Here is a 13,945-nt window from a genome sequence, read left to right as displayed (position 1 = left end):
ACCTTTTCTTTCCGAACTTCTTCTCACTCATCTTTTCCTTTAATTTCCAGGCGTTAAAAAGGAAATATGAAAACTCCTGCAATGAATTTAAGCATTAAATTCTAGATTTAGTGACCGAATAATCAAAATTTTATTAAAGACAGGAGGCGGATATTTTCCCACCCTTTGTATTTTTTTTCCACCCTGTGATTTTTGGTTTTCATTATTTTCTTGCTTATATCATTTTAGTATTTTTACTATTGGTTATTCTGGTTATCATAAAGCATTTTAGCATTATAGCATCATCCATAATTAGGTGTTCCATTATAACAGTGTGCTTTTGTGTGCAACCGAATTAGGGTCCAAATTTGGAATTCGCCAGACCGAATTCAGCGCACAAAAATTACATCAAGATTTCAAATAAAAAGGTCAGGTATATCCCACGAATCATACACAATTCTAAATTGCATGGACCAATGAGAAATAAGACCTGCCTATAAATACTTACCTCTCCCATTCCTTGTTGCCCTGTTGTGGTGCTTGGTAGCCATTTAGCGTGTTTCTCTAAATTGATTCTGGCTAATTGTAATATTCTAGTTTACTGCTTTTCCTGTCTTCTGTAACTCTTTGACTTTGGCTTGCCTTATCTATTGTCCTGTATTCTGTATCCATTTGACCTCTCACATACTCTGTAATTCTGTTAGTTCAGCCACTATAACGACCGGTATACAGAAAGTCTGTTTGTGGTGCTATGTACTGTGTGTTTTAGTTCCACCGGACCCTGACAGAACCATGCTTTCACAATATTTTTCTCTTCCTTTTTAGTGTGAAGAATCTTCTCCACCGTCGCTGCCTTTCTCTTGTTTCGCCTAGTGTGTTCATTTAAACCATTTCCTGTTTACATAGTTGACTATATATCATCCTATTTAGATTGTCCTGGTTTACATGGTTGTCTACATATGGTGTAGCTGCATCAAGAAAGAGGAAGTGGAAGAATCTCAAAGCCCTATATAACTCATATATGAATTCTGATTGGTTGATTCTGTTTTACACATTTTAAGTTTTTCTTTGCTGCTGGTAGGTTTTCAGTAAAGATGGTTAACTAAATATTCACCTCCTGTCTGTAATAAAATTTAGATTATTCGGTCATTAAAGCTAGAACAATCCCTAATTTTTGACTACTGTTTCTAATAACAATGCTATTGTCCTATAATTTGCACAGGAACATCAGTTGTAGATATGATCCGTTCGTGTCAACCAGCTAATAAGTGTAATATAACGGGAATTGTTGCTAATACTGCTTTGAACATTGGTTTCCTTGTGACTTGCTGTTCTACCGATAACTGTACTCCAACTATACCCACCAGTAAGTATCTTGATAATTAAACTAAAATTAGCCTGATTAACGAACAGGTCCTTTGTGAACCACCTATAATAATTAAAAAAAACATCAGGCATTATATCACTTTGATACTACTAACTTTTTTAACATAAACACTAGAGAAATCTTAACTATACTGAGGGGCTGCATGCCCTCATTCTGCTTACCCAAGTTCTAAAATAATCTTCTGAACTCTATATATGTTCTGCAGAAGGAAATTCTCTTCTGGGTCAACTTCAATTTTTTTATTAAAACAATAAAAATGCTTTACAAAAAGAAAGGAAAAGAACGTATTGGCAATCCAGAGAGGAGAAGGAGAAACACCAGAGAAAGTGTCCCATACTCAGCTCCCTACCTGGAGCCAATACAGTTTAAGCAACCCCTAATTACTTATATATCATAAAGGTTAAAATATAACTTTTAATAGACACGTGCATAAATAAGTAAGAGAAAAGAAAATAAATTCTAAGAGTGGTGTCTATATTGCCCAGATTGCCCCAAACACCCAAATCTTTAACCACCCCAAAATAGTCCTCCTCCCTTATGCACTTACTATTTTGCCTCTCCTACCCCTCTACCATACCCACCTCTTTGTTATTACTAGACCAAGGCTGTATAGCTTTTTGCTATTAGATTTGAAGGGCTGTAAGCTACAGCCTTAACTTAATTCAATTTTATTTATTTCCTTGTGACATTTACTTTTTTGACATTTATTTTTTTGGACTTTTTTAAGTGTCTATTAAAAGTTATATTTTAACCTTTATGATATATAAGTAATTAGGGGTTGCTTAAACTGTATTGGCTCCAGGTAGGGAGCTGAGTATGGGACACTTTCTCTGGTGTTTCTCCTTCTCCTCTCTGGATTGCCAATACTTTCTTTTCCTTTCTTTTTGTATGTACTCGTTATAGGGGTTACCCCCCACAACCATTAGCAACTTGACAATCTCTCTCTACTAGTTTCTTTTTCATCTCAATAAAAATGCTTTATTCTGTATTGATTGACAATATTTGGAGTAGATGGGTAACACTATTCCCTTATTCAGCAGGTAGCTGTTCTTCCATTAAACCTGTATATCACTGTGAAGAGTAGAAACACAGCTCATATGCTGACTGAGTATCGTGGAAGCTGCATTTCTGCTACAGCTAGGGGAATTTACCATTTGGCTAGCTCAATTAAAAGTTATAAAGAATATTGACTATGCTTACTTTGATCTAGGAGCATTGTGGGGAGACAGGATTTTTTTAATACTAGTAACATTTGGATAGAACATCTGCTGGTGTCACTGCTGGTGTAACCTAGCAGTGGGGGGGCAGTGAGCCCCCCACCCGCTGCTCATGGGTGGGGGCCAGGTGGGAGAATAACTGGTCCTCCCCCATTGTTTTTTAGGGCCCCCACCTGCTGCTCATGGGTGGGAGCCAGGGGTGGATAATAGGCCCCCCTATTGTCATTTAGGGCCCACAACCACTGCTCATGGGTGGGGGCTGGGGTGTGCAATAGGTCCCTCACTTATTGTCATTTAGGGCCCTATGTCCTACATTTAGTTGGGGCATGGGTGGGGGGGCTCGGAAGGGATACTATGTCCCACCTGCTGGTTAATAGATGTCCCACCATGGGGCCATTTATTGGAAGGGGGGGGGCTGTTTTTTTAAACAACAGTGAGCATCCACTTTTTTTTAATCTCCCTTATGCTAATATGGGGGTCATATTGACCCCCATAGAGTGAGGGAGGGCATTGAGGCTTATGAAGTGGCGGGGGGCACTGCTCCCTGTGGCTTCTATTTTTACATATTACAAGGAGGGAGTTATGAGCCAGTAGCTCCCTCCTTGTAATAAACAGAACAAACAAATGAACACCGATATTCAGTGTTTGTGCATCTGAAATTTCTATTCATTCATTCGTCTTTCTGACGAATGAATAGACAAAATTCCCATACGAATTTCAGACAATAGCGAATGCCCTTCATGTGCGGGAATTTTACAGCGCTATCTACTTTGGGCAGATGACGTGTCCCACAGGGCCTTAATCTGCCCACACAAAGATGGCGGTGCCCAGGACCTAGGTCCGGGCACGAAACAAAGTTGAAAAAATAGGTAATATGGGGGCTTAGGGGCATTTGGTGGTGACTAGGGGGGGGCAATTAGATGTAGTGGAGATGGGAGGGGTGTTAAAAAAACAAAAAACGGATGCGGCCATGACAGTGCTACTTTAACCACTTAAGGACTGAGACAGTTGTACAAGTTCAGTTCACCTCTTTCATATTAAATTCACCCACACTTATATATTATTTTGTTCAGGAGAAACAGGTCTTTCCTTTCATATCAAATATTTATAAATGGAACTTAGTTTGATATGAATAAAATATAAACAAAATGTGAGAAATTAAGAAATGTTGTTATTTTTTTAGTTCTGCATGGCATTTTAACTGTGGATGTAATAATACTGTTAGCTGTTACAGCAACAAAGTACACATTTTTGCATACAGCAATGTCTCATGAGTAAAACAGTACGCCCCCATGTATAGGTTTTATTGTGTTTTGGAAAGTTGCAGGGTCAAATAGAGCACATTACATTTTTCAGTTTATACACATTGAAATTTAAAGGACCACTATAGGCACCCAGACCACTTCAGCTTAATGAAATTGTTTGGGTGCCTGGTCCAGCTAGGGTTAACCCTTTTTTTCTATAAACATAGCAGTTTCAGAGAAACTGCTATGTTTATATTTGGGTTAATCCAGCCTCTAGTGGCTGTCTCATTGACAGCCGCTAGAGGCGCTTGCGTGCTTCTCACTGAAAGCATTGTAAATGCTTTCTGTAACGGATCACCTGGCACCCCGACTTGGTACCTCCGTTAATGGATGCTCCTAGTGCTTCCTGAGGACTCCAAGCACTCTGGCAGACACCACAATCACCGAATCCGAGAAACCTTTAAATTCTCCCAAGCGTATGAATGCTGTAGACCATTGAATAGGAACCATACGAATAGGCTTGTACTCCTAGCAGTCAACTGGAACAGCATGCAATAAATCCTTCCCCCCAATAATGAGACGACACATCACTTTGAGGGTAAAACAGGAACTCTCGACTGGCTCATCCAGCCTGGCTTTTATTACAATAATCCACATACAGGCCACACCCAGGGGGAGGCATAAAATAACCAATCACATACATGGTTCAGCCCACACATCCCCTCCCCTCAGATAACATTAAACTCAATTATCCGGTACACTTTTTCAGCCAAGTTCTGGATGTACCCCAAAACCCGGGGGTACACCTTTAAATCCAGCATCGCTGGATAGCCCTTATTCAGGGGGACAACATATTCAAAATTCAAGTAATTCGGATGAATGGTTCGTGAGATATGGGGTTCCAAAGATTTGACCGACCGCATGGGTAAAGTATCCGAAAACAGTTCCATGCATTTTGGCCCTGCGGTCGGTCACAAACAAGGGAATGAAAACAGGCGAATTGCCTGTGTTATAGAGCCTGGAGAGGGTTTGAATGAATTCCCTTGTTTATGGGGCTCTTTCTACCGAACGGCGGGTCATTCGGTAGTTTCCATACGAATTTCTGGAAGTATGGAGGTCTCAGCGGTGTTTTCCTAGTCAAATGTCCGATTTTAGTTCCAGACACTCGACGGCAAAACACCGCTGTTCGGTAGTTTAAGATGGCCGCCGCCACGTGTTTGTTTCCCGAATGGCGGCCACCCAGAGGACAAAGACCACACTGCACTGATTGCCAATTACCTGTTTGCAACATTGTTGCAAACGGTAATTGGAGGCACACTCATTCCTGGGTGGTCTGGTTGTTCGGTAGTTTCACTCAATATACTGAATGGAGTGATTCTACCGAACAATCAGAATGCTGCATACAAATCACCCAGGATAAACTTAACACATCTATAAATACATATATAATATTACAGGCAGTACACTTGAATATGCTTCACAATCTTAAAGGGACAGTAGTCCCAAAAGTCCCAATATGTCCATAGATGCTGTTAAAAGGGCCAGTAGCAGCAATATACAGTACAATATGCCCCAAATAACCCAGGGGCCATAGTCAGTAGGTAGGAGGCTAGCAAACAGGCTTCTCCAGGGCCCAGTGGCGAGGTTGGTTTCGCCACATTTCTCCCCTTTTCCAAACAGACTAACAGGGTACCTGACCTCTTGCCGGTCAGTGCCCTTGTTAGTCCAGCAGCCCACCCACAAAACAGAAACAGCAGTACAGCCCACCCACAATAAATGGTTACTACACCTGAGTAATGGAAAAACTTGTCCAGGTCCAGGTGCCTCACCCCGGCTGTGTGGGGGACTGGTAGGCTGTTTTGGTGGGTTGCTGAGTGGGCAGAGACCAGCGGTACTCTGCCCTGGTGCCAGCACTACTACAGGAGTAGTCTGGTTGGAGCCTGGTTGCTGGAGACCGACTGTCTCCCCTTTGGCTAAACAGCCCTGTTGTGGGGGGGCAGGACCGACCGTCCCTACCCCCTGTGCTGGAAGTGCAGAGACCACGGTCCCATCTGCACAGGTGTGGGGCTTACAGTCTCCCCCTGGTACATTAAGCTGCCGCTGGGGAGAGGTGGTAACCAGCTCCTCTCCCATTAGAACACTCTGCCCATTGATGATCTGCCGCTGGGGAGAGGTGGTAACAATCTCCTCTCCCATTAGAACACTCCGCCCATTGATGATCTGCTGCTTGGGAGAGGAGGTAACAATCTCCTCTCCCATGCCTACTTTCAGTCTTTGTGGAGGGAGACCGACTGTCTCTCCTCCCAATTCAGTGTCCTGCTGCTGGGGAATAGAGACTGGGCTCTCTATTCCCAAAAAATCACGCTGCTGCTGGGGGGTAGGACCAACTACCTCTGCCCCCTGTAACTCAGCCTTCCGCTGGGGAGGGAGGACGCTGCTCTCCTCTCCCTGCACTTCACACTGCCTTCCCGGCATATCACTCTGCTGCTGGGGGGTAGGACCAACTACCTCTGCCCCCTGTAACTCAGCCTGCCGCTGGGGAATGGAGACTGGGCTCCCAATTCCCAACAAATCACACTGCCGCTGGGGAGGGAGGACGGCCCCTTCAGCTCCCTGTAGCTTGGGCGCAGAGACCACGGTCCCATCTGCGCTGGTGTGGGGCTTACTGTCTCCCCTTGGTGTGCTAAGCTGCTGCTGGGGAGAGGGGGTAACAAACTCCTCTCCCTTACACACTTTCAGCCGCTGAGGAGCAGGGCTGACCCTCTGTACTCCCTGTAGGCAGGGCGCAGAGACCACGGTCCCATCTGCGCTGGTGAGGGGCTTACTGTCTCCCCTTGGTGAGCTGTGCTGCCGCTGGGGAGAGGGAATAACAAACTCCTCTCCCTTACACACCTTCAACCGCTGGGGAGAGGGGATAACAGGCTCCTCTCCCTGCACCGTAGACTGCCGCTGGGGAGCCAGAACGGCACCTTCAGCTCCCTGTAACGCACACTGCCGCTGGGGATCTGGGCCGACTGCCCAGCATCCCTGTAGGGCCGGTAGAGAGACCGCAGTCCCATCTCCACCTGCCATTGGTGGGTCTTCCCAGGACCAATCCGTGAGGCCCCTCAACATTTGTGAGTAAGGGCCACCTGCTTCCCCACCTGGCAACTCTGGTTGCTGCTGGGGATCTGGGCCGGCTGCCCAGCATCCCGGTGGAGTGACCTTGGTCCCATCTCTACCTGCCTGTTGTGGTTCCTCACAGGACCAGTCTATGAGGACCCCCACTTCGGGTTCCTCCCGCCGCCTCAGGGAAAGACGGCTAACCTCCTCGGATGCAGCCTCTACCCGGCTGCTGTAACGCTCCTGCTGCTGAGCATACTTCCTCTCTTTTGCCAACCGGAATTCTCGGTCCAGCCTTGTGTTTCGCTCGGCCATGACCTGGTTCCAGATCACCCGGCGTGTCTCCATGGGTATATCATCCCCATACTCAGCCACTCGCTGCCTCACCTCGGCCAGCCAATCATCTCCAGAGCCAGAACCTTCCATACTTGTCTGCTCCCAGGGGCGCTGCACGACTGCTAGCGTTGCCCTCAATTGTAAATCCAAACGCACTGTGTCTCCGAGCTGCTTTACCTCGCACTAGGACGCCATCCCACCGCTTGCCACCAATGTAACGGATCACCTGGCACCCCGACTTGGTACCTCCGTTAATGGATGCTCCTAGTGCTTCCTGAGGACTCCAAGCACTCTGGCAGACACCACAATCACCGAATCCGAGAAACCTTTAAATTCTCCCAAGCGTATGAATGCTGTAGACCATTGAATAGGAACCATACGAATAGGCTTGTACTCCTAGCAGTCAACTGGAACAGCATGCAATAAATCCTTCCCCCCAATAATGAGACGACACATCACTTTGAGGGTAAAACAGGAACTCTCGACTGGCTCATCCAGCCTGGCTTTTATTACAATAATCCACATACAGGCCACACCCAGGGGGAGGCATAAAATAACCAATCACATACATGGTTCAGCCCACACATCCCCTCCCCTCAGATAACATTAAACTCAATTATCCGGTACACTTTTTCAGCCAAGTTCTGGATGTACCCCAAAACCCGGGGGTACACCTTTAAATCCAGCATCGCTGGATAGCCCTTATTCAGGGGGACAACATATTCAAAATTCAAGTAATTCGGATGAATGGTTCGTGAGATATGGGGTTCCAAAGATTTGACCGACCGCATGGGTAAAGTATCCGAAAACAGTTCCATGCATTTTGGCCCTGCGGTCGGTCACAAACAAGGGAATGAAAACAGGCGAATTGCCTGTGTTATAGAGCCTGGAGAGGGTTTGAATGAATTCCCTTGTTTATGGGGCTCTTTCTACCGAACGGCGGGTCATTCGGTAGTTTCCATACGAATTTCTGGAAGTATGGAGGTCTCAGCGGTGTTTTCCTAGTCAAGTGTCCGATTTTAGTTCCAGACACTCGACGGCAAAACACCGCTGTTCGGTAGTTTAAGATGGCCGCCGCCACGTGTTTGTTTCCCGAATGGCGGCCACCCAGAGGACAAAGACCACACTGCACTGATTGCCAATTACCTGTTTGCAACATTGTTGCAAACGGTAATTGGAGGCACACTCATTCCTGGGTGGTCTGGTTGTTCGGTAGTTTCACTCAATATACTGAATGGAGTGATTCTACCGAACAATCAGAATGCTGCATACAAATCACCCAGGATAAACTTAACACATCTATAAATACATATATAATATTACAGGCAGTACACTTGAATATGCTTCACAATCTTAAAGGGACAGTAGTCCCAAAAGTCCCAATATGTCCATAGATGCTGTTAAAAGGGCCAGTAGCAGCAATATACAGTACAATATGCCCCAAATAACCCAGGGGCCATAGTCAGTAGGTAGGAGGCTAGCAAACAGGCTTCTCCAGGGCCCAGTGGCGAGGTTGGTTTCGCCACACTTTCCTATGAGACTGGCTGAATGTGCGCGCGGCTCTTGACGCACATGCGCATTCAGCCGAGGAGGCGGAGAGGAGGAGGAGAGAACCCCCCCGCCGCTGGAGAAAGAGGTAAGTTTAACCTCTTCCTCTCCATCCAGCCCAGCGGGAGGGGGACCTTGAAGGTGGGGGCACGATTATGTTTTCCTGGCACTATAGTGGTCCTTTAATGGTAGCCCAGGAATGAGAATTACCCCCATGAAAGCATATCATTTTGACAACCCAAGGTATTACAAATGGGGTACTGTGCAGTCATTTTTAGTAGCCGCTTAGTCACAAACACTGGCCAAAGTTAGCGTTGATATTTGTTTGTGTGTGAAAAATGCAAAAAAAAACTAATACTAAAACACAAAAGAAACCTCCAATAGTGTAATCCTGTATACACAATGTCTTATGTAAAATTAAGATAAAATACACTCACAAGGAGAGAGCTTCTAATCAGCTCTTAGATAGGGCTCTGGGCAACACAATCCCCACTCAAGGATAAATCTGGAGCTGTCCTCTTTTGATGTTCACAATGTACCGTATATACTCGAGTATAAGCCAACCCGAATATAAGCCGAGGCCCCTAATTTTACCCCAAAAAACTGGGAAAACTTATTGACTCGAGTATAAGACTAGGGTGGGAAATGCAGCAGCTACTGGTACATTTCTAAATAAAATTAGATCCTAAAAAAATTATATTAACTGAATATTTATTTACAGTGTGTGTATATAATGAATGCAGTGTGTATATGAATGCAGTGTGTGTATGAGTGCAGTGTGTGTATATGAGTGCAGTGTGTGTGAGTGCAGTGTGTATGAATGCAGTGTGTATATAATGAATGCAGTGCAGTGTGTATGTATGAGTGCAGTGTGTGTGAGTGCAGTGTGTGTGAGTGCAGTGTGTGTGAGTGCAGTGTGTATGAATGCAGTGTGTATATAATGAATGCAGTGCAGTGTGTGTATGAATGCAGTGTGTGTGTGTGTGTGTGTGTGTGTGCAGTGTGTGTGTGTGTGTGTGCAGTGTGTGTGTGTGAGTGCAGAACATTGGTGGGGGGTGGGCATTTAATTATTATTTTAATATATTTTTTAATATTATTTTTTTTAGGTAACTATTTTTTTTATTTTATTATTAATTGTATTTTTTTTGTTATTATTTTAATATTTTTTTTATTATTATTATTTGTTTTATTATTAATATTTTTTCGTCCCCCCTCCCTGCTTGTTAGCTGGCTAGGGAGGGGGGCTCTCACTCCCTGGTGGTCCAGTGGATGGGCTGTAGGAGGGGGCTGTCAGGAAGCTGTAACTTACCTTCACAGCAGCTCCTGTCAGCTCCCTTCTCTCTTCTCCGGTGCGTGCAGCTCCCAGGTCAGCTCCCTCTGCAACTCTCGCGGCCGCGCAGAGCGTTGCCACGGTAACCCGTGGCAACGCTCTGACCCCGCAGCTCTCGCGAGAGTTGCAGAGGGAGCTGACCTGGGAGCTGCACGCACCGGAGAAGAGAGAAGGGAGCTGCTGTGAAGGTAAGTTACAGCTTCCTGCCAGCCCCCGGTCCATGTCTGTATTATGGCAATGTAAATTGCCATAATACAGACAACTGACTCGAGTATAAGACGAGAGGGGGTTTTTCAGCACAAAAAATGTGCTGAAAAACTCGTCTTATACTCGAGTATATACGGTAAATGGCATAGGAAAGTGATAAAATGAAATATAGCGCTCACTGTTTCAAACAATAGTACTTTAAAAAATATATATATATAATCTACTCACAATTTCAAGAGCACCTTTTCAATGATATCAGCTTGGTTGGTATGATCTCCGCCAAGGATACATGTAGGTAGATGTGGGAGTTCTTTTAGATTAAAAATGTAGATACAGGATAAAAAATACATAAAAAATAAACATGACATTTTGAGGGTAAAAAAAATGTTTACTATAATATACCACACAAAATAAAAACAGATAAAAAAGTCCTGCTATATAATCACAACGCGTTTCACCCATAAGCTTTTTCAAGTGATTACTATTGGTGGTTTCTTTTGAGTTTTAATTCATATGAGACATCAACAACAGAATTCCTCACCTGCACTAAAGTTTTGTCTATTAGAACACTAAGGAGGATAACAGACTGAAATCCAAAAAAGCACTACCTTCAAAAGGTTCTTATCTCCAAAAAATACGTTTTCTGCTGGGATTCTTCAATATTGTTATATCTCAGTATTTTTACATATAATATTGTGTATACAGATATCTGTATAAGATGATCTAGTGTTTCTTATTTGGTGCAGTCTGTTTTTTTCTGTATTTTTATGTGTGATTACACTTAAGGTTTAACATTTTTAGGCACCGTTTATCAATTGTTTGCTTTCTTTATTACATAACAGAGTTGGGGAATCCTTGTAAGATTTACTGCTTCTTCACCTACAGTATATAGTGAGCACCTATCTTTCAATTATTATTATTTTTTAATAAAACCATGTTTTGTTCTTTTTACTTTTATCTCCTTACCTTACAGTTCCATCTATTAGTAATGCGTTCAATGGACTGACGTGTCCGAGTTGTATATCAGCAAGTTCTGATTGTACATCTTCAGAAACCATGCTATGCCAAGGAGAGGAGAATAAGTGTGTTCTTTACACCACAAATTCAATTAATGGTAATGTCATTATGCATTAATATATAGAATACATGCAAAATGTTCATCAAGTTAAGAGTCAATATTTGACAACTAATCAAAAGTCTTACCTTTGATTCAAAATGACTTAAAATATAGTTACTGTTATTATTACAGTTTACTGCTTTCACATATAACTTGAAATTACAAACTTAGACCACCCAGGTGCAGTATATATACAGTAAATAAAAAGATAACTACTTCCTTTTTAGTTTGGTATAACAAAGGATTCCTCTCAATCCTCAATACATATGGAAAAATAGGATATACCTAAACATATAAATAAAGAGAGAAAAAAAACTCATAGGGGAGTAACTTCAATTAGCAAATAGCCCCTTATTTCAATGTTACACTCACAAAATTGAAGCAATTTTCAGGCTCATCAATTGTGTATATTCTCACGAATTCCTCATAATTCAAATGATGAATGATTCATGTGAAAGATAAAAAGTAACATAGTACAGAACTGCTATAAAGTATAAATCAGCTTTAATGGTTGCACTTACAGTGTAAAAGGTGTAAAAAAGACCATCAATACAATTCTGTATGTCCCATCAGCATGGAGTAGGAAAATCTTCACAGAAGTACAAGGCAGAAAAATCATATGTATAAAATGTAAAAACAAAAAAACAGATTAAACGCATTTCGTCTGTAATATCAGACTTCCTCAGGAGTGAAAAAATCAAGTAGTGTTCATATAAAGTGCATCATTCATCATCTGAATTATGAGGAATTCGTGAGAATCTACACAATTGATGAGCCTGAAAATTGCTTCAATTTTGTGAGTGTAACATTGAAATAAGGGGCTATTTGTTGATTGACATAACTCCTCTATGAATTTTTTTCTTTCTTTATTTATATGTTTAGGTATATCCTATTTTTTCCATAACTTGAAATTACTCAGAAACATACAGTGTGTGTTAAGCAAACCACATTTTATAAATATCATATATATGTGTTACTTTATTGCAACTGTTGAACAAACCGGCAGGATAGATCTGGAGCTGCCCAGAGAGAGGCCATCAGAATCCCTTATGCCCAGTGTTCTGCCACATGACCATCTACAATACAATTACTTGGACATGTAGAAATGCTTTGTACTTATTATAGTTTAACTGTCTTCATATTCACTCTATCAACGCAGTAATACTCCTGCACAAGAAACATGCCATATATCTTACAAGAACAATTTTTAATTTTTGTAGGAATGAGTGCTATTCGTGGTTGCTCTACTCAGGCTCCCTGTGACATTGGTAGTTTTTCTGCTACTGTCAGTGGTGCCTTTCTTTCTATGTCATTTATGTGCAACAGTGCGACTCCAGGTACGTGTCTGACAACCCTTTTTAAGTGTTTTTAGTATGAGAGATTAAAGTGGATATTAAGACAACTTCAAGATCAATTATTGCCAGCTTACATAATATATTTTTAGCACAAAATATTGTTGTTGGCAAACCTAATAAATATAGTTATACAATGGAAAAATCAAACAGATTGTGAACAGTTCTATGAATAAAATAATTTGATACAACATTGTAAATATGCTGTATATCTACTGTATATATAATCATGTAATGTGACAGAATGGTAGAGAAAAGACTGTCCCTCGCACTTCAGTTCTTGTGGAATACAATGTCATTAATTGATTAATTAATTAATTGATTTTTAATAGTAATGCGTACTAAACTGTGCTTTCAAAGTGTCAATTAAAATGGTACAAAATGTCAAATTCCAAATCTCTGTTTGTTAAGTTTAAGGCTCTGTGATAAAACTATAGACAAAGTATGTTCCTACAAGTTCTATTCAAAATGAGGCAGGCAAATGAAGGAAAATTACTCCTGGGATGCTAGCATACAGGACTTGTGGTCCATAACACAACATTAATCTGATTATTATAATCAACTGTAAGAGTGTAGGCATATCTGTTACAGAGTATTGCAATGTGAAGTAAGAGCATTAGAGCATAGTTTTTGCAAGTCCAGCACGGTGTGGGTTTGTGCATGGTAGACTTGCTACACGATGTGTTACGTCATCCGATTGTAAGAGATCCTGATCGTTTCCTCAGTCAGTAAAGTTCCAACCATGTAGACCGTTATTTGCAGTAGTTCATGGATCTCAAGAGTCCAAAAATAAATAATGGTCTACATGATTGATATTTAGATGCCATGGGATCCCATAAACTGAAAAAAATCCCTCACATGTTGGGGTAATAAAGACCCTCTGCAGGGGATCTCCCATTGCCCGAATGTATGTTGTCACATTACCGGTCAAAGGAACAACCAGGATCTCCCAGGATGACCCAATAATCCTGTCCTGTCTAATTTACACCTCTGACCTTGATCATAACATGGTGATCATTTATTATGGGAATGAAAGCCACCACGTATTAATAAATCACACGTTTCCATTGTTTGAATTTTTCCTATGACAGAAACATTTCCTCCAATTGGTTAACGACTATGTAAC

This window comes from Pelobates fuscus, chromosome 11, assembly GCF_036172605.1.
Source record: "Pelobates fuscus isolate aPelFus1 chromosome 11, aPelFus1.pri, whole genome shotgun sequence".
NCBI lineage: Eukaryota > Metazoa > Chordata > Amphibia > Anura > Pelobatidae > Pelobates > Pelobates fuscus.
The sequence above is the reverse complement of the archived record's forward strand: the minus strand, read 5'-3'. Positions refer to the sequence as shown.